The sequence below is a fragment of the Triturus cristatus genome, chromosome 7 (assembly GCF_964204655.1).
Source record: "Triturus cristatus chromosome 7, aTriCri1.1, whole genome shotgun sequence".
NCBI classification, from domain to species: Eukaryota; Metazoa; Chordata; class Amphibia; order Caudata; family Salamandridae; genus Triturus; species Triturus cristatus.
In genome coordinates, this window is record NC_140590.1 from 290,456,163 (window position 1) to 290,478,398 (window position 22,236).

General features: G+C 43.0%; 1 protein-coding gene and 1 pseudogene across 12 annotated transcripts in view; one reads left to right on the plus strand and one right to left on the minus strand.

The window, feature by feature from the left end:
• Positions 1-1,836, plus strand: part of LOC146809472 (A-kinase anchor protein 8-like) — a 30,035-nt pseudogene extending 28,199 nt beyond the window's left edge.
• Positions 1-22,236, minus strand: part of FLT3LG (fms related receptor tyrosine kinase 3 ligand) — a 786,318-nt gene that overhangs the window by 444,208 nt on the left and 319,874 nt on the right. The window lies entirely within an intron of this gene.

Here is a 22,236-nt window from a genome sequence, read left to right on the forward strand (position 1 = left end):
CTCTGCTGCAGCTCAATTAAATAGAGGCTTTCATGTGTTTTCAACAGCATTAAAATAAACAAGCGAGGGTTGGTACGTAATCTCTTGCCACTTTTAATCGAGGAATATCGCTCCACATGTTGAGATTTGCTTACGCTACCGTACTTGAATATAGTTTAGTTGTGGGTATTTTCCTCATTGGTTAAGTATTCAATATCGCAAGTGATCTAGTGCTAGTCTGCATAACTCCAGGACAAAGACCCCACCTTCCTTGTTAATTGTAGCTCCTTCTGTTTTTTTAGCCAGTTTTGTGACTTATGTATGTGCCTGTTTATTGGTGGGTTCCTTTTGTGGTGCTGGCCCAGGGCATTGCGATTTTTTTTCTTTACTGTATAGAAGAATTGTTTATTTAAAGTCACTGCAATTAGAAAAACACTTTATAATAGATAAAAAAAGGTGAACCATTGATACAAAAGTTAAAACACTGCGATATTTCAATTTTTTCATTGTATCGGGAAACCCTAGGTTAGGTTTACATGATATTCCAACCACTTGCTTTATCTAAAGGGTGCAGTCCCATTAAATAAACATTGCGAATGTCGTGCATTCCTGTTCCCAGTGATACTTACTGTGTAGCTAACCAATATATATCTTTATTTCAGAAGAGAAAGGAGAAGATGGGGCAGAGGCTGGGACAAATGTGAGTGGTTATGTATGGATTTTTGTTAGTAGAACCACCAAAGGCTGATTATACCTGGCTATCATTGTTGTCTTTGTTGCTAACTTTGTGCGTTTTCCTTCTAGGGTGAAGGTGCAGCTGATAAAGGTGAGGTGTTTATTGTTCCTTTGCGGGGAGAATTAGTTATGTATGAAAGTGTAAACGGGGTGTGAAATAATAGTTTCCCGGAAGTTAAGTAGTTTTCTTGAAAGAAGTTCAGGTTTGCATCTTAAAATATGCCCACCTTCTCCAGTATGATTGGCTGTCTGTTTTCGAGTGACAGACATATCTTCTTTCGCAGGTTCTTTAACGAATCAAGAGAAAATAAGCGAGGTGAAACACAAACTTCAAGCAGGCAAGAAAACGCAAGACCGACAAAAGAAGAGGCAGCGTGACCGCATGGTATAACGGTAACTGCTTCTCTCCTTGGTAGATGTGAGCTTGCAACCTGAGCAATATGATGTACTGTGGGGTGGGTGTCCACTGGTATTGTGGATTAGTCTGAAGCTTGACAAATTGTTCAAGTTGTTGAATTTGATACCTTAAAGAAGCTGGTGTTATGTTATCACTGTACTCTTGACTATCGCACACGAATACCATTGTGGACTCTAGTTGTTGCATTTTGTGGAGAAGTTATGTCTCACATTGTCCCCATATTTTCCAGGATTCAGTACGTCTGCTCGCTGTGCAAGTTACGCACATACTATGATGACGAGATCAAGAACCACTTTGAAAGCAAGTTCCACAGTGACCATTTCACCTTTGTGGGTGCAAAGCTCCCCAAACAGACAGCAGACTTCCTTCAGGTACATCTTGCACAGTTTGACACACCTACCAATCGAAATGTGCCTCAGATGTTAAAATATGTATATAGCACCCCGTGGAAGTTTGGCATGAAATTTCAACTAAATAGCCTGCTTTAATATAACGGTCTGATTTGCGCGTTAATATATCTCCATGTGGTTTACTGTTTCTTTACAATCTGGTTGTTTAAGAACATCTTTATCAACAGGAGTACGTTTCCAACAGGTATAAAAAATACAGAGGAGCGCCGTAAATTAGTAGAGGATATTAATGCAGCTATCCAACAGATTTACAGAGACCTGGATTTGACACAAGGGAAGAAATTGAAAATGTGATTTTTGGGCGCTCTGGTCACTGTCTGCCCGGTTTAGTATGTTGCATATTGTCTGGTTGGTCACTTGAAGCCATTATCCCAAAGTTAACTGACTGCCAATGTTTTCACGCACTGTTAAAGTACTTTCTTGAGGACCACTTTTCTTTCAGAACTTAAAAGCTGAATCCGGGGGTGTAAGTGGTGCAGGGTACAGTTTCTCATGCAACATGTAACTATTTTAAAGTACATATGAAACCAAATACTCAATGCTTACAGAAGGATTACTGTAATGCAACGGGTTGAGAGAAATAGGGGCTCTTATTGAGACCATGTGTTTGGACCTGGGATTAGTTGCTATTGATGGCAAGCTTTTCGTCTGTTTTGTGGGAATATAGTGCAGTATCTAAATTTCTGTGTATACCGCATACCCTGTTCTGTCAAGAGTTTGACTATTTATTCTGTTAAGAATTTGCTGTGTTTTGCAATGATTAACTCATTTAAAACATGTTTGCATGGTTAAAACAACAAAGCGACAAATTATGGCAACAATCTCATTATAAGAGTTCTGATGTAGCCTCTCTGATTATGCCAGGGCTCATACCATAGTAGTGATTGAATACTTGCAATCCCCTTATGTTGCCACGTTTCCGCAGATATACATACTGGGGCTGAAGGTTGTGTAAGCAATAGTTCCAGGGCTAGAATGACCCTTTGAGTCTGTTGAAACTTACTAACTTGTATGTTTATTTAAAGGGTTTTAAACAACTCTTTAATCTTTTCCCATACTGAGTAATGTCGGAAATTTACTCCTGACGATGGAAGATGTAAACCTTCTTCCAGAGTTGGGTAAAAAGTGGTTGGAGGGAAAGTGACCTTGCAAATACTCAGATTTCTGCATGAGCAAATCTACACAAGCATATTTGCTAAAGCTAAAATGCAGTTCACAAATATTTTCTAGAAGTACTATTTCTTGTCCTACTTATGTAAATTCTTGGAAATTCATGAAAGCCGTATAGCTGCCATTAATGCAGACATATAATATGTGTGCCATGCCCCTTTTTACACCTCTCTGCAACGCAGCTCTGTGACGCTTACTGGAGGTACCTAGTGGGCTAGTTGGACCCCAGGGATCCTCAGGATTTAATGGCACTTAATCTCCCAACTAAAAATGCGCCACAGGGCACGTTTGCACAGGGGTGAAGGGTGGGGGTGGGGCCTGAGCTGACATGTGTCCAAACACGCCCTGTGGCACGTTTAAAGTTGGGGAATTAATTCCCTGTCAATCCTGAGGGCCCCTGGGAGCCAACTAGCCCACCAGATGCTTCCAGTAAGCGCCACTGCGCTGCATTGCAGAGAGGTGGTTCAGGACATGCCCCTTTTTACACCTTTCTGCAACGTAGCTCTGTGGTGCTTACTGGAGGTACCTGGTGGGCTAGTTGGACCCCAGGGAGCCTCAGGATTCAAGGGGACTTAATCCCCCAACTTAAAACGCGCCAAGGGGCGCGTTTGCAGATTGGTGGAGAAAGGGGGAATGGCCTTTGTCTACCTCTCACAAACCCCACTGTGTGGGACTTACTGGAGGTAAAAGGTAGGCTAGTTGGCCCCTAAAGAACCCCCAGCAGTGAAAAGGACTTCAATCCCCATCCAAGAGCGTGCCAGGGAGCGCGTTTGTGGAGTGGTGGGCAAAGTGGGCGTGGCCTGGTACGAGTACTTACCAGTGCTGCTGTGTGGGACTGACTGGAGGTAATAGTTTGGGAAGTTGGCCCCCAAGGATGTCCTTGGCGGCCAACTACCCCTCTTGTTACCTCTAGTAAGTTTCACACGGTCGGATTGCTAAGACGTCTTTGGAGGCCATGGCCCCCTTTCTCTACCACTCTGCAAACGTGCCTCGTGGCAGACTATGGGATGGGGGATGAAGTCCAATTTAGTCCTGAGGGAGTTTGGGGGCCAAGAATCCCTCCTGGTACCTCCTGTAAATCCTACGCAGCGGAACTCCTGAGCGTTGGTTGGACGCAGAGCACCCTTTCTCCACCACTCTGCAAACGCGACTACTAGTTAAAGTAGCATATTTCTGCACCTCTTACTTAGAGGTAGTTTCAATCTCCCTGCCCTATTATGTACTAGGGCCTTACAGGGGAGGTCATGCTAATCACAGGGGTACCCCAACGCATAGTGTTCCCTAGTGTACAAAGGTGTTTTCACTGTATTCTAAGTGTCTTTTAGCAGAGCACTGACTCTAGGCCTGGTTAGTCAGAGTCAGCTACCACCAGTACCTGTCTGAAAAAATTGTGGGCACAGGATGATTTTGCAACAAGGCCTCTTCCTGCTCTTCTGTTGGTTCTTTCTGCACATGTCTTGCTTCTTCCTGCACTTTTCTTCGTCTTTGTGGACTTCTGTTGCTTCTTTCTGCATTTCTTTTGCTTCGTTCTGTGCGTTTTTTCTTCTTTCTTCACATGTCCTACCTCTGTAGGCATAGTTAGAAATGAGCATTTAAAAAACCTTTGAAATTCACTGAAAAAACCCTAGGTTTCAGGCACTTTATAGTTAGAAATTAGCATTTAAAAAACCTCAGAAATTCACTGAAAAAACCATAGGTCTTAGGGAAAGTTATAGTTAGTTGGACATTTCACTCGTACAAAAACGGAGAAATTCCCCCGTTACAATTGGTTCAGTTTTTCTGTATTTCTTTTGCTTCTTTCTGTGCGTTTTTTCTTCTTTCTTCACATGTCCTACCTCTGTAGGCATAGTTAGAAACTAGCATTTAAAAAACCTTTCAGAATTCACTTAAAAAACCATAGGTTTCAGGCACGTTATAGTTAGAAATGAGCATTTAAAAAACCTTTGCAATTCACTGAAGAAGCCATAGGTTTCAGGCACTTTATAGTTAGAAATTAGCATTTAAAAAACCTTAGAAATTCACTGAAAAAACCATAGGTTTTAGGGAAAGTTATAGTTAGTTGGACATTTCACTCGTATAAAACAAGAGAAAGTCCCCCGTAATAGTTAGTTCAGCTAACTATAACTCGCGCCCCCGCAATGCACAGCTGATGGCGTCACATATTACATCACTCATGACATGGTCAGTGACATCACTGATGACATCACTGATGACATCATCCATGTGATAATTTGATGGATCTTCTCACACCCTAATATAACCTTTGATACACCCACTCTAAATTACAGACTGCCATTCTCAAAACCATAAAAACTCCAACACCAATAACTACATACCCACTCACTGATTCTTAGGTTTACATACACTTCCACTCACTCACCTGTACAGTCACTCATACTTATGGTCACTCAGTACAGGACTATCATATGCACTCATATACCTATATAGACACTCACACACTGCCACTCATCCATAGAGGTACTCACACACTTAGTCAGTCATGCAAATAATTAATCACACCGCCATTTACTCACCTATACAGTTATACACACACCAGTTCAATTACTCTACAAATACTAGCACATTCTTACTCTCTTATACAATCACTGATACAAGCACACACTCATCCATACAGCCACTCTCACAATCACACACTCTCACTTATAGCCATTTATATACTCCAACACACATATATACTGCCTTTCAAATATGTAGTTACTCACACATGTACCACTGAGATATACATTCAATCACCAACACACCTATACACACACTCACCCACCCATACAGTCCATCACAGATGCACTCTTGAAATCATGCACCCAGTGAATCACCCACTCACACATCTATGCACAGTCACACACCCCCCACCCACACAAACACTCAGGCACCCATACAGATACTCAGACAACCAATCAATAACCCATATAGACACTCATGTAGCTATTCGCAAACCCATGCAGCTGCTTACACACCAACAGACAGACGGATACAGACATTCACACAGTTTAGTCACTAACCCATGCATTCAGTAAGATACGTTTAATCACTCACTTATAGTCACTTACGCACCTACTAAATCATCCATTCACACTTATACACCTACTCATTCTTCAGTACGCCTTTCCCTATATATATTAAACATATTTAAACTTTACAGAAACACACAGTCACTGGATGATGTCATCAGTGATGTCATTAGTGATGTCACTAACCATGTCATGAGTGATGTAATATGTGACGTCATCAACAGTGCATTGCGGGGGCGCGAGTTATAGTTAGCTGAACTAACTATAACAGGGGAATTTCTCTGGTTTTGTACGAGTGAAATGTCCAACTAACTATAACTTTCCCTAAAACCTATGGTTTTTTTCAGTGAATCTATCTATCTATCTATCTATCTATCTATCTATCTATCTATCTATCTATCTATCTATCTATCTATCTATCTATCTATCTATCTATCTATCTATCTATCTATCTATCTATCTATCTATCTATCTATCTATCTATCTGTATATATATATAAAGTAGCAGCAGAAGGTCACAATTATTTGGGGAATTATGTGGGTGCCTTTCATCCCAAAACCCAGTTCCATTACACTTGTTTCTTGGATTGGCTGGGTGTTATGCCAAGTTTATTATCAAGTTTGAAGACAAAACCAAAGCTAGGGGAAAAATAATTTAAAAAGAGAGATATTTATGTGCAATACATACTGAGTTTTATAAAGAATGTTGATCTCTTAAGATGAACTCTAAACCTTTTGATAAAGTTTAATACAAGATGTAAGATCATGATATACATGAATGCAAGTAACAGAGGGTCAGGCAAGAGAGGAATGGAAGGAAGGAGACAGTACTGTATACATCAACACCACTGAGAGGGTCTGAATTAAGGATTCTACAACAGAAAAAGAAGCACTGACATTTGCAAGGGTTGCTCACTACTGGCAATTCGTTTGGGCATCTGAAATTCATTGTCAGAACTAACAAGAGACCTCTAATAGATTTGATCACAACAAAGAAGACAGGGAAACAACTTCCAGAGCGGCAAGATGATAGAGAACATCAGAAGAGTTAAGCTTCAGGAGAGAGTGCATCCTGGGGTTCAAACATGATATTACTGATTAGTTGTCAACATTACTAGTTGAGTAAGGAGATATTGTGACTGTGGAGACATAGTTGATAGCTGCGACTATAAGAAGTGATGTGTGGGAGCACATCCAAGAATGAGTAAGTGAAGGACACAGAGCAAGACGTGGTTCTGCAAGAAGCAAATTAAATGTGTGAAAGCTTAATGCCAACCAAAAACAAAACTAAAGGATCAGATTGTGCTGTGCATGAATGTGGCTGGTAAACTGTCCTGTAACAAGGGCATTTTTGTAATGCAAGTCTTCACAACTTGTGCCTGGAGCATTAGTGATGAGGTTATTATAACACATGACATGTAGAATAGGTGATACCAAAGGCATACCCAATTTGTCTTTTGGTGGCTGAGACTGAATGGTTGTGAGAATAAAGTGAAGCACCAGATACTGTGCGTATGGAAGAATGAATCACAACAACCTGTGAAATATACGAATTTGGAAATAGATGAGAAGAAGAGGCTTGGAAGAAAGTACTGCTGGATATACCTGGATCCTGCAACACTCTAGGGCAGTGTTCCCCAAATTGTGGGTCGCGACCTACTGGTGAGTCACCAGTCGATTTCTGGTAGGTTGTGAATGTGCAATAAATAAAGGTTCCTTTACATTTTCTATTTATCTTGTCACATTTGCTGTGCTTCAAAGACAGTTCAAATGCCAGGCTATGTCTTCTGACAAATTGCTGCTTATATTTATTAACATGGGGTTTGGTGTTCGCTTTTCTCTCTCTGACTGCATAGTGAAAGGAGCTTTTAAAGTGAACTATGTGACAATCTTGTTCTGGTACAGGGAGTGTGAAAGGAAATGCTGTAGTATGTCATTGTTTTGTAACACAACAAAATGTGGATACCCTTAAATGAACTGTACATGTATTTCAGAATATATCATGAGTTAGGCAAGGAAAAAAAGCACATTTTTGTGATAGAAACAAAGATTTTAATAGGATCAAAACAAATCATGGCACTTTTACTCATTGATGCAAAATTATAAATGTTCACTGAAACCCAATTTCCACACACCATTTGCAATCAATAAAAGAGAATGTCTGTGCAAATTAGGCGGCTGTTTCAATGAAATGATACTGTGCTACAGCACAATGTTTTAATAATCCATTTGCGACAGTATGCTCCAAAATGCACCACCAACTACATACTACACCCTTAACACTCTCCTGCTGAGTTTGTCTGCTACACTTCATTTGAAGCTAGAGTATTTCGAAATCCATGTAACTTCAGTGATGAAACACTGATGTAAGCACCACCATTCTAAAAAGCTGTTCCAGCACCACTGATGCAAAAGTACTGAACGATGTCTCTAAATCCAGTTTTAAAACAAACCCTAAGTATTCCCAAGCAAGACTCTGGGTGAACCATTTAGTATTTTTTGCCTCTGTTTTTTTTTTTTTTTAACTTTATAACCATTTCAACAAGAATGTGTTCACCGTACATGCCCAAACAATCAAGCTACTTGTGTATGACTTTCAGATATAAATTGAGAAAAAGAAATGTGGCTTAACAGCTAGAGATGTCAACTTTGGATCTGGGAAACCAGATTTGAGTCCCTGCTTTGGCAGTGCGCTAATCACTTAGGGCTTGATTTAGATCTTGGCGGACTGATTATTCCCTCACCATGGTGATGGATATCCAGCATCCGAAATATAAATCCCATTATATCCTACAGGATTTATATTTCGGCGGACGGTATAACTGCCATTGTTGTGACGGAGTAACACGTCCGCCAAGATCTACAGCAGGCCCTTACTCTACTATGCCTAAAATTAAATGAATCTTAGCTCATATACAATAATCTGGTGGTCATATAAAGCCCTCCAATACCCTTGTGCAGTGTTTGTGCTATGTAAATCTGCAATATATGTATGGAGTTCAAAATGCACCACTGGGCCTCTTTACATCACAAATATGGACATTAAGCCTTACCCCACACTTTGCTGCAGAAGAGGTTTTTCAAATTTGCTAAACCTTCTGCTATCAACACCATGATATTTCAGAAGCCCTGTGATTTTAGTGAATAGATGCCATAGGCCAGCACCCTGCTCTGTAAAGTGTTCTGCTTCAGTGCAGTTCACCATCTGCCACTTTTACAGGCAGATGAATATCTTGAGCACAGTCATGAAAAGACATAGGGTGTGGTCAAAGTTTGGATGTTTACAAACAATTGCTGTTAAAAAGGAACAAGAACATTGTAAAGACTGTTATTTTAGTAATCCAATTAATTTTAATAGCATGTCTACTACTACTACTGGCTCAGGCCTGTTAAAGGTAGGTGGGTCACAAAAACGTGTCATTCTAAAAGTTGGGTTGGTGATCTTAAAAGTTTGGGAAGCACTGGTTGAGTAAGCACGCCCAAGCGTGGCACTGTAGTTTCTGTCAATTATTCACATTGGCCAAAAGTAAAGTTTGTACACAGGTAAGTACCCATGGGGTGATTACGTTGTTGGAGGAGTTTTTTCACAGAGAAGTGCTTCCTCTAAGAAGCTATAACATTGAATTGTTATGAAGGCTCTGAATGCAAGTAATTAGTGTGAACAACTGTGAACTAATGGCAACACACACCCTACGTACAGACTGGTAACCGTTTCTATGAGCTAAGGCAAGGAAGGAAGCAGTAAACACTGCTCAAAGAAGTTACGAGTTGCACTGTACTGGCCGCATGGTAACTCTGAACCTAGAAACACCCAGTGTGGTAACACTCAGCCAGTGCAGTGCAACTATGAGTTAATCCACATGGATGGTAAATAACTTTGCAGGTTGGACAAAAAAACGATGGGTTGGAATTCTATACTTAGTAATTGCCGGTGGTTAGACTATTTGGCAAGTCTTCTACCCATCACCTTTTGTGTCTGTCTTTGATGCAATGGTCTACGTGGCCAAGGGTATGCCCATACACATGTCCCATGCTCACAATATCACTGGAAACACACTGCACCCAAATAGGCCGAAACCAGACTTGAGTTGCATGTGTTCTTTTCCGGAGAGGACTCAGCTCAGCAGTTCGGGCTGGACTGTTTCTATTGGAGCGGGACTACCACTGATTGGCATATGGTTGGGACTAAACTGAGGTGGCATAGTCGGCCAAATACAATCTGGGATGCTACCCCAAGTGACTGCTAATGGTTACACTGTTTGCAAGGATTCCTCCCATCACCTTTTATGGGTTTGCAATAACTGCACAGACCATTTTTTTTCTGGGCAGAATTCTGCATGGTATTCCATCTTCCATCTGGATTAATATTCACATATACCGCCTTCTTTTTAGCAGGTGGTAAATGTGAATGAGGGCTGGTACAGGGTGCGGGGAGGGCAGGGTAGAGAAGGAGAGGACTTTGTTTGGCATGGGAGAGCACTGCATGCTCAACTTGTGCCTTGGAAGGGGAGGAGGGAATAGGACCTGGTTCCAATACAACTCATTCCCAACGTGATTTTCCAGCCCTAAAATTGGGCCAATTGCAGTATCAAATGCCAATTCATGATCTAGTACAGCAGAATTCCACACTCGAATTCCACTGAGTTTGAAATCGAGTTCTTCGAGGGAATTGAGGAACTAGGAACGACTGACTACACAGTTTTACAGAAAGAGAGAATTACACAGGGACAGCAGGTAGGGTGTCTACCCACAGGGGTAAAGGTAAAATGGACTGTATCCACCACTAACAGTTAGCTGCTATGATCTATTAGTAGTGTCTGGGCTGGTGATGGAGAAGATAGGTACGAAGTGGGCGTATCTCTACCCACTGGGTGTAGACCCTCAAAGGACTCCAGCAGAATTCAGCTGGTAAGCACCATCCAATATTAGGCACAGCATCTGTGAGTGTACTCTTCACGCCATCACAGAAAAATATACTGAGTTAGTTAGAATGAGAAAAAAGAGGTGGAGGATGGCACCTGGCTACTGCACAAGGATCACACAACCATACAAACTCCTTTCCTCAAATAAAATAGTCCAAAGTCTACTCCTGTGCCCATCTAAGTGGGTGAACCTTAGCAAAAGGCCATTAGTATTACCATGAGACAAATAACCTTTTCTTCTACAATAAAAAAACGATCTTTTCGAGAAAATAGACAACTTAAGCATCTTTGATATATCAATTTACATGGCCATCAACAACCACAAACATTTAAGACCCACCTAAACAGTGAAGCCTGTCCAAAATAATTAGGCAAATAGAGGTAAAACGTATTCAACATTGACATTATAGCCTAATCCCAGTTTTGGTCATATATAGGAGTTATGGGTGGTTGAATCAATTGGGTCCTCTTACCAATGATATTCTATTGTTCCAACATGGCCTCAGCACCCTTTTTGGAAGCACCAAAACGTTAACTGAAAGGTATAATATGGTCCAGTGCCTGGAGTACAGGTGCTGCAGTCAATGCACCCACTTGAACTCATTTTGCCTCTTGACATTCCGAAGAGGAGTTATCCAGTTTGTTGTTCTTCCTGGGCTAGTCTTGTACTGGGTTACAGCAAAATCTAAAGGCAAATCACCAGATTCCATGAAAAGACTGTCTTTGCGCGCAAAAGGAATACAAGCCTCAAAGAAGATGTGATGGTTCCATAAACAAATGGACAGCAGCCAGTGGCCAGTCCAGAGGTGAGTCCTGTGGAGTATATGACCAAGCCATAATAGGTACTGAACTTACAAAAAAGGAATCAAAATAACACACAACACATTTATTAATTGTAATACCACAAATGCGGTATGTTTGATCGTTGGCCCCTAGCATGTGTTGAAAGACTAATTAACTGATTGAAAATAAATTCAACAGCAAAAGTCCAAAATAATATGTCACACACTTACAGCACAACTGGTCTACCTTTTCATTGAGAATATTTGAGACAGTGAAATCAAACAAGAAAGAAGGTATAAGTAGAAATGCTTTGTCCGTTTGAAACACAATTGAGAATGGCCTGAAGGAAATGCCTGAGACAGAATATGATTTTAACATAGCCGTGTTTAACAACTGCAGAATTACTGAGATTAAACAATCAATGGACTCGTGTATATAGACCACACAGAGAGGTAGATAAATATGGGGCAAAGCTTTTATAGCACATATTCGATCCATGTGCCCAGACCTGTATAAGTCATAGGACCTTATGATCCATAGGTTAATCAGTGGCCCCTTCCTGCCCATGAACCTCCAGTGAGAGGACATTCCCCTCCCAGAATGAGTTTATAATATGCCAGATAGTAATTAAATGCTTAATTTAGAAGGTTTCTACATTGAAATGTTTTTACTGAGGGTCGGACAGGCCTATAGGGCAACCAGGCCAAAGCCTATGCTGATGACACCTAGCTTCTTTTTACATGGAAGAAAAATTAGACATCCTCTTTCCACGTGAAAACCTGTCTGACAGCCGTGTTTGATTGGCTCTCAGCAGCCCAGCTAAAATGCAACCCTACTTCTTTTCCTGTAAAATCCCACACTTCAGGATTCACTGTTGTTTTGACCTCATCTGGTAAGTCATCTTTGGTAATTACAGAATATAATTCATCTACTTCTGTTCCTTGTTTTGCTAGCATGATTTTGCACACTCCGTTTTTGTCTGGGGTCTGAATGGCAACACCATCCAGTGTGCAAAATATGGTGCAATTCATCTTGCCCAACCAGTCCCGCCCTAACAAATTCACAGGACTAGAATCACACACCACAAACTTATGCATCTCTTTAAATTTTCCAATGCACACCTCCATTGCTTTTGCAATTGGGGTCCTAATTTTTTTATTAGAAACGCCTACTACTTGGATCACTTCTCCCGAGAGGGGTAGGTTTGGGATGTCTGTTGTTCTCACAGTAGAACGGGTAGCACCAGTGTCCAATAAATAGGTAATGTAATTTCCTTCTACCTTACCATCAATATATGGACCTGACTGATCTACCGGTAAGGATGCCCCAAGTACGCACTCCTTTTCCTCCCCTCTCAGGCACCGTCATTGATCTAGGTCTTCAAAATAAGTATCCTGCAAAAGAAACTGCGATGTCACATAATTTTTCTTACCACTTACTTCTTCGAATCCGGTGTCCGCACTGTACTTGGCCTGACTCACAAAATTTGGCAAAGGGGCAGGTGGCAATTGACTCAGTAGGTTTACAACCTGCTGTGGTTGACTCATTATGACCTCATTCTGCGTCTGTGGATTTAAATTTTGATTTCGGCCATTATTATTCTGTATATTTTTACACTCGTTCTTCTAATGCCCCAATTTTCCACACCCATGAAAAGGGAACCTTTTCTTTGCCTCTTCTTTACTCAACCGCCCTTTTGGTTTGCCCCCATTATTTTCACCCTGACCTTGCCCCCTTCCTGTATTTCCCGCCTGATTCTGTAGCTGGAATTCTTGCTGTTCTGCTCATTTCACTTGAGCCCACATCACTTTCTCCTCTAAATTCTTTTGTCTATTGTCAATTTCATCTCCACAGTATTTTGTATATTTTAAGATCTCATCTATGGGCTTTGCTTGCCAGCACAAATTATGCTGCTTAATCATTTCGGATATTTCCTGTCTTAATCCTGACACAAACCGATACACAAAATGAGTCATGTCCTTATCCCCAATACTATCAAATCCACTATACTCTTTGAACACCTGTAGGAGACGTTCATAGTATGCATGTACAGACTCATCTTTTTCCTGGGTTGTTCGATCTATTTTTATCCAATCTGTTTCTTTTGGGGGAATTTTCCCTTTTAACAAAGTGATTACCTGGTTATATTTCTTCCTAACCTCTTCTGACGGGGCTCCTGTCTTTTCATTTCTCGGGTACTCATCATTAGGCCAATCGACTGTAATTTTACATTCAGTCCACAAGTCAGCAGGCACCACTATGTCAAAAAGACCATCCAGATCCTTCAGCAAAACTTTCAAAACCTTCACAAACCTTTCAACCTGTCTTTACCATTCCACTGCTTTTTCTCTCAATTTTGAAAAATCATTTGTAAATGATAAAATATCCTGTCTTGTCCACGGGACATGTACATAACCCCCTCCTGGAACTTATCTCATTGGGTACAACCTTTCTGCCTTCTCTGTTTCTCTCATTAAATATTCAGATGTCAATCGACTTGTTTGTGCTTCCTTCTTTTTCTTTCCCCATCGGACTTTCCATCCGTCTAAATCTCCCCATTTCTGCAATATTGTCATCAATTCCTTAACCTGCAATTTTCTTCCTGACATGTTCATGTTTTCCAAATCTTTATCAGAGAATTCTGCTGTATAAGTTTTTGGAAGTACTTTGGATCTCCCTATCTCTATTCCCATTTCAGAGGCTAAATTCACCAATTTTTTATAAAATAATTTTGTGTTTCGGGTTATGCTTCTGCAAATGAACAGCAATTCTTCCTCACTATAGGTGTTTAACCTATCCAGTCATACATTCCCAGCTATCATTTCTTCGAATTCAACTCTTAGTTTGAAAATATCTAATATTTTCTGTGGTGGGTTTGGTTTCTCTATTTCTTGTGCCCATCTTTCTATTTCTTCTGGGGTTACTATTGCGGCACTCTTCGTTCCTGTGGATGTCTCTATTCGTACCTCTTTCAAGCAACCTGGTGTGACTCTCCTTGATGTGCCATTTATTTGGCCTCTTATTGGTAAGTCCATTAATGAAATCACTGACTCACACTCACTAGCTTGGTCATCAATTATTATTTTCTCTTTCCTAGATTCAATAATGGGTGTAGTCATGACGGGTGTTTTAGGACAATTTGATTTATCCCCGTACAATGGGACAACCTATAGTCACTAGTATAGTCAGAGCTTCAGGGTGCGTGTTTAACCGAGTAATTGTCTGTATTAATTCACTTCTATTTTTATTTACCGCTTCCCTTTCTCTTTCTTGAAGTAACCTTTTCATTGTTTTGTCATGTACAACCTGTGGAATTAAAGGCGTATCTAGAACTGGTGCACTCGGGGTTGCTCTATTAGGTCCTTCTTGATAAGGTAGAGGATTTTTCATTAAAATATCTTCTAAATTATCATCTTCTGGAAAACCTAAACGAGGTATAAGCTCTCTCAATAGGAGTTTGGCCACTGTCAAGATGTCATTTCGTCTGGTGGGGTATGTCCCAGTGGTCTCCGTCTGGTCCATCTTCAAGGAGTTGGGTTCATCTATCACCCTAGGTAAATATAATTCTGCAAAATCTGCCTTTGTACCTGTTCTCCTTTTCCTCCCTTTACAGGTACTGTCATTGCAATACTTTATTGAGATTTATTATTGAACTAAACTTGATTTCTTTCCTGAATGAAACTCGATGTTAACATTGTATTTGATCTTTGACTCACAAAATGATTGATTAAAGATTTTAAAACTTCTCGAGTTTGTGGTTATTTCAAAGGTAAAGTTAATGTCATTTCTACATTAAACTAACTTAGTAACCTGATCCATTGAGCAAGGAAATTTATTGACAAGGAGATTGAGTTGGTAAGATTCGGTAAAGGTGAATATCAAATTACAGGTAAATCACAAAATTACTAGCTTACTTGTATGAATGTTATGGGCCCCAGTGAGTATATGGTATGTGTGAGTAACCCAAGCTGGTAACCCGCTCCATCACTGGTGAACCTCCCGATGCAGTTGATGTAGCAGGGCCCCCTTAAGCATGAAGTTGCAGCGCTCCCGTCACACAAGTTTGGCGCAGCTCAGGGGCCTCATCCTCCACAGTGTCCGGCCAGCGCAACATCATCCGGTCTGTGATGCAGAGAAGCGCCCCCACTGTTGGTAATCCCCTCCGTGCACCCCAGTGTAGTGGTGGATCGTAGTATGCAATGTAGACCTCCCTACGTTGGTGCGCAGGAGCGCCTTTACCATTCACAGCTCTAAGGGGCTCAAGGTGGTCTTCTCCCACAGGTCAGCAACGTGTCTCCATGCAACCTGCCAGACTTCACCACCAGTTACGGGCGATCGCCGCACCTCAATGTCTACCGCCACGGCTCATCGACTCCACAGCTCCTCCTCAATACCACTACAGGCTCCAGACGCAGGTCCAGTGAGGGATCCAGGCTCCAGAAACGGGTCCAGCGAGGCATCCAGGCTCCAGACGCAGGTCAAGCGAGGCATCCAGGCTCCAGACGCAGGTCCAGCGAGGCATCCAGGCTCCAGACACAGGTCCAGTGAGGAATCCAGGCTCCAGACACAGGTCCTGCGAGTCATCCTGGATGTTGGGTGGCTTGAGAGGGTTGTTGATGTGTGTTGCACTTGGACCTGGCTGCTCCATTCTGCATTTCACAGTTGTTTTTGCCTATTTTCTATTGGAGGTCGACTGATAGGCTATTTTTTCAAATAGAGGCAAAAAAAACTCATGTTGGGCTGACTACCATGCATTTTTTTGCCGCTAATGGGCCTTTCGTTGGTTTTTGCCCACTAACGCCGGAATTCCTAACGCCACCATGCTAATGTTAGCGGCAGTTTTCACCGCTGATCCCTGGAGCTATTGCCATGTAGCGACGTCTTGTACATACGTCGCTAACAAGGCGATAGTTTTCAGCGGTACACTGCGGTAAGAAAACCGCTGCTAACTAGCGTTAGCGGTGGTTTTTGACAGTCCTTGTACATATGGCCCTGAATGTTTTCTTTTTTGTGATGCCTTCATGGAAGTGCTTGGTGAAGAACTTTTCACAGAACCAATCTCAGAATAGGGGGCATACCGATTGGAAGAAGGGTGTTTTTCCAATAGATAAAGAGCCAACCTTGTCTCTCTGTCCTTTATGGTTTCAGATGGGAGGTACTAAAATCTCACAGCGCAAATGCTTGTGTGCTATGCCGGCTAAAGGCAATAAATTCATATGGTTCATGAAAGCAGATTCTCTTCTGACCACAAGATAAAGAAGACTTGAAAACAGATTTCTTCTCTCTTTAGGTCATGGTGACGGTGATAGTTGATAAATAAAAGGTCTCCCTTGTCCTGAAATTTAGGAATTTACCCTAAAAACAACTTATAGTAATCTGAAAGCTGAAGGTAGGGCTGATGTATTCCCAGAGTGCACCAAAAAATGACAAGATAAGTTCACGGAGAGGTTAGAGAAGTCCCTCACACCCCCTATGTAGTAGAAATCTGAGCTGTGGTAACCTCAGAGGGGAGTAGGAGAGCGAGCATGTCCACTTCATTGGCTGAAGTTTGGGTTGTTTAAATGATGTGGATGTGCTAGTAAACAAACACTGTGGTTGAGGCCTATGACCATTTTAACAATGTTTACTGCTATTTCAATATTACCGGGGATTCCCAGCCAGACGACGGGGAATCATTCAAGCATGTAAATATATGAACTATAATGCTGGAGAAGAATGATGTTTCTTAGGCTTCTTATATTTCGTATGTTTTTTCCTCAATGACTTTGGGGATAACTGAGAGAGAGGCTTCAAAAAAGCCCTTGTACAATTGTGGCTCATCCAGGGCCCTGGCCACAAAAAGCTTTTCCTTCCTGTCCTTCACAGCCTTAGGGTGCATGCTAAGGTAGGAACGACAGGTAAGTGAGTCATGATCCAATCCCAAGCATGACAGGCAGATGGGTGAGGGTCTTTGAAAGACATTTGTCCATCACAACACTGGCAGGGCTTAAACCTCAAACACTTAGGGGGAGAAATACCTAGCACTGCAACTAAATGTTCTCTGATATAACTTGACAGAGAGAGAGAGAGAGAGAAAGAGAGGGAACGCTTTGGATCAACACCAAATGTGCAGGAAAAAGGAAACTCATGTCAGAATGCATGGTGAGCGCTTAATTGTTTCTGTGATGTCACAATGGCTTTGCTTCCGGCGAGACTATAAGCCCACCCCATTCTTACCTTGTCACATCTTAACCATATGCACTTTACCCCGATACCTCAACACTCTCATTCCCCCATCCTCACTCCTCCGCATCACTTCATGACCCTCCCCACTACAATGTTCAAAGAGGAGTCCTGCCACTTGAGGGTGTTTAACTTGGTGGTGTGGTAAACCCACGTGAAACATTTCGCTGGAACAGCGAGTGGAGAAAGGATATGTTTCGGATTAGAGGCAGGTATGTAGAATGGTACAGAGTCCGTTTTGACTATTGTAGTGTTGATGGTGTAGTGGGGAGGAAGTGTGGATGAGGATGGGAGAGAGTGGAGGGATAGGGAAAGTGGAGAGATTCGGAGTTTTGTGTAGCGTGAGCTGCAAGTGGGTGGTTAGAACATTGAAGTGGGGAGGGTCATGAAGTGATGAGGAGGAGTGAGGATGGGGGAATGAGAGTGTTGAGGTATCGGGTAACGTGCATATGGTTAAGATGTGACAAGGTAAGAATGGGGTGAGCTTATAGTCTCGCAAAGTGAATGATTGTTAATAATGTTGTGTGAAAGGGAAGGTTAACTCGATAGTGAAAGCAAGAAATGTTTAAATAGAGAGGTAGAGGAGTAATATTTGGGGGCTCAGGTGCTCGTTAAAGGAAATTAATGTTGGTGAATAGAGAGTTTGTATACATTAAAATTGTTGGGACCACCTAGGAGTCAAAAGTGACGGAAGCAGAATGTCGTTTAGCACAGAGGAGATGACCTTATCATTAGAAGCTTTATTTTTAAAGGGACTTGAAGTGCAGTAAATTCTTGCTGTGGAATGTTATATTGTTTTGATTATGTAGTGTTGTATCTCACTATAATACATGTTTCATTGATATTTCCAGTTATCCCTGACGAAGGGCTGAAATTGCCCAAAATGCATTGGGTTAATAAAATACTGCCATGGTGAAGTTATGCGTCTGTACTTGTTCTTGGAAAAAGGTCAGGATGGACGAACCTGAACATGAGAAAACTTTGTAAATTAGCATGATGTCTGACATGTGGAACCAAACAGAAGGATTTAAGTAAGAGAAAAAAATGAAAATCATGAAAACGAGGACGAAAATTGTTCACATAGGTTGAATCGTGTAAGTAGCATTTTGCTGTGCCGTTGGTTTTGGGGCAGAGTGCTACCCCAGCAGATAGTTATCTAATACTCAGGTGGCACGACACCAAGCGAGCACGCAACATTGGAAGAATTTGTGGATGAATAGTGATGAACTTTGAACTTTAGGTGTGCATTCCCCATTGTTAAAAAAGACTATCACCTGCGTGTCATCTGCATACGAGATTGTCTCAAAGCCACAGGATCTAATGATGGTGGCCAGCGGAGCCACACAGATGGTGAATAAGGTGGGACTTAATTAAGATTGAGCCCTGCGGGACCCCCTTGTCTACTGCCGTGGCCTGGGAGACAAATGTGTCTAATTGGACACATTGAGTTCTGTTGTTAAGGAAGCTCTGCAGCCATGACCAGGCTCGTCCTCCGACACCAATCTCCCGCAACCTGTTAACATGACACGTGGGAGATGGTGTCGAAGGCCGCCGATAGATCCAGGAGCACCAGCATAGTGGGGGTCCCTCTGTCCAGTGACATCCTGATGGTGTCAGCGACCTCCACCAATGCCGCCTCCGTGCTGTGGGCTGCACAGAATCCTGATTGAAGAAAACAAAACACAATAGCGTTGGTTTTCAGGGTGGTTTCTTCCTGTTACAAGTTTTCTTTGACTCAGACGGTCAAAATTATTGACTGTCTCCATGAAAAGGGCGCATGCATGTGTGGTCATCTTTAAATGGTAAACCAATAATAACAAGCAATGGAAATGCAATAGGTCTCGCATTTGTTTGATTTCAAGCTTTTGACGTTGTAAATGGCAATGTTTTGTACCCATGTGTTATGGAGTGTTTGTATGTGGTGTGTAGGGGAATATTTTGGGTTGTGTGGGAATTGTTTTTTGTGGAGCACTAGGAAGGAGAGGAGGAGAAGAGCAGTATAACGCAAAAGTAATGCGAGTGAGGAGAAGAGAAGAGTGAGCCACAAGGAAGGAGAGTGAGAAGGAGAGCAGCAGGAGGCACAAGGACGGAGAGTGAGGAAAACAGCAGCGTGAGGCACAAGGAAGTAGATGAAAAAGAAGAGCACTGTGAGGCACAAGGAAGGAGAGTGAGGAGGAGAAGAACAGCATGAGGCACAAGGACGGAGAGTGTGGAGAAAAGCAGCGTAAGGCAGAACAACGGAGTGTGAGGAAGAGAGCAGAGTGAGGCACAAGGACAGAGACTGAGGCTGAGGAGAAGAGCAGATCGAGGCAGAAAGACAGAGTGAATATAATCGCAGCGTGAAGCACAAGGAAGGAGATAAGCAGAAGAGCAGCGTGAGGCCCAAGGAAGGAAAGTGAGGATAATCGCAGTGCGAGGCAGAAGGAAGGAGAGTGAGGAGAAGAGCAACATGAGGCACAAGGGCGGAGAGTGATGAGAAGAGCAGTGTGAGGCATGTGGAAGGAGAATGAGGAGAAGAGCAGCGTAAGGCACAAGGAAGGAAAGTGAGGAGAAGAGCAGCATGAGGAACAAGGAAGGAGAGTGAGAAGAGCATCGTGAGGTACAAGGAAGGACAGTGAAGAGAAGAGCGGCACAAGAATGGAAAGTGAGAATGTGAAAAGCAGTGCAAGGCACAAGCAAGGAGAGAGAGGAGAAGAGCAGTGCAAGGCAGAAGGACAGAGAGTGAGGAAAGCAACTTGAGGCACAAGGAAGGAGATTAACAAGAAGAGCAGCGTGAGGCACAAGGACGGAGAGTGAGGAAAACAGCAGCGTGAGGCACAAGGAAGGAGATTAAGAAGAAGAGATGTGTGAGGCACAAGGAAGTAGAGTGAGGAGGAGAAGAACAGCATGAGGCACAAGGACGGAGAGTGTGGAGGAGAAGAGCAGCGTGAGGCAGAACGACGGAGAGCAGAGTGAGACACAAGGACAAAGAGTGAGGAGGAGAAGAGCAGCACGAGGCAAAATGGAGAGTGAGGAAAAGAGCAGTGTGAGGCACAAGGAAGAAGAGTGAAGAGCAGAAGAGCAGCATGAGGCAGAACAACAGAGAGTGGGGAGGAGAGCAGAGTGAGGCACAAGGACAGAGACTGAGGCTGAGGAGAAGAGCAGATCAAGGCAGAATGACAGAGTGAATATAATCGCAGCGTGAAGCACAAAGAAGGAGAGTGAGGAGAAGAGCAGCGTAAGGCCCAAGGAAGGAAAGTGAGGATAATCGCAGTGCGAGGCAGAGTGACAGAGTGAGGATAATCGCAGTGTGAGGCACAAGGACGGAGAGTGAGCAGAATAGCAACATGAGGCACAAGGGCAGAGAGTGATGAGAAGAGCAGTGTGAGACATGCAGAAGGAGAGTGAGGAAAAGAGCAGTGTGAGGCATAAGGAAGGGGAGTGAAGAGAAGAAAAGCGTGAGGCACAAGAATGGAAAGTGAGGAAGTGACGAGCAGTGCGAGGCACAAGGTCAGAGAGTACGGAGAGCAGCGTGAGCCAAAAGGAAGGAGAGTGAGAAGGAGAAGAACAGCATGAGGCACAAGGAAGGACGGTGAGGAGGAGAGCAGCGTGAGGCACAAGGAAGGACAGTGAAATGAAGAGCAGTGCGAGGCACAAGGACAGAGAGTGAGGAGATCAGCGTGAGGCACAAGGACGGATAGTGTGGAGGAGAAGAGCAGCATGAGGCAGAACGACGGAGAGTGAGGAGGAGAGCAGACTGAGGCTCATGGACAGAGACTGAGGCTGAGGAGAAGAGCAGCGTCAGGCAGAAGGACAGAGTGAATATAATCGCAGCGTGAAGCACAAGGAAGGAGAGTGAGGAGAAGAGCAGCGTGAGGCCCAAAGAAGGAAAGTGAGGATAATTGTAGTGCAAGGCAGAATGACAGAGTGAGGATAATCGCAGCGTGAGGCACAAGGACGGAGAGTGAGCAGAAGAGCAACATGAGGCACAAGGGCGGAGAGTGATGAGAAGAGCAGTGTGAGGCATGCGGAAGGAGAGTGAGGAGAAGAGCAGCGTGAGGCACAAGGAAGGAGAGTGAGGAGAAGAGCAGCGTGAGGAACCAGGAAGGACAGTGAAGAGAAGAGCAGCGTGAGGCACAAGGACAGAGAGTGAGAAGGAGAAGAACAGCATGAGGCACAAGGACGGAGAGTGTGGAGGAGAAGAGCAACGTGAGGCACAAGGAAGCAGAGTGAGGAGTAGAAGAGCAACGTGAGGCACAAGGAAGGAGAGTGAGGAGGAGAAGAGCAGCATGAGGCACAAGTAAGGAGAGTGAGAAGAGCAGCATGAGGCACACGGACGGAGAGTGTGGAGGAGAAGAGCAGCGTGAGGCAGAACGACGGAGCGTGAGGAGGAGAGCAGAGTGAGGCACAAGGACAGAGGCTAAGGCGAACAGCAGATTGAGGCAGAAGGACAGAGTGAATATAATCGCAGCGTGAAGCACAAGGAAGGAGAGTGAGGAGAAGAGCAGGGTGAGGTCCAAGGAAGAAAAGTGACGATAATCACAGCGTGAGGTACAAGGACGGAGAGTGAGCAGAAGAGCAACATGAGG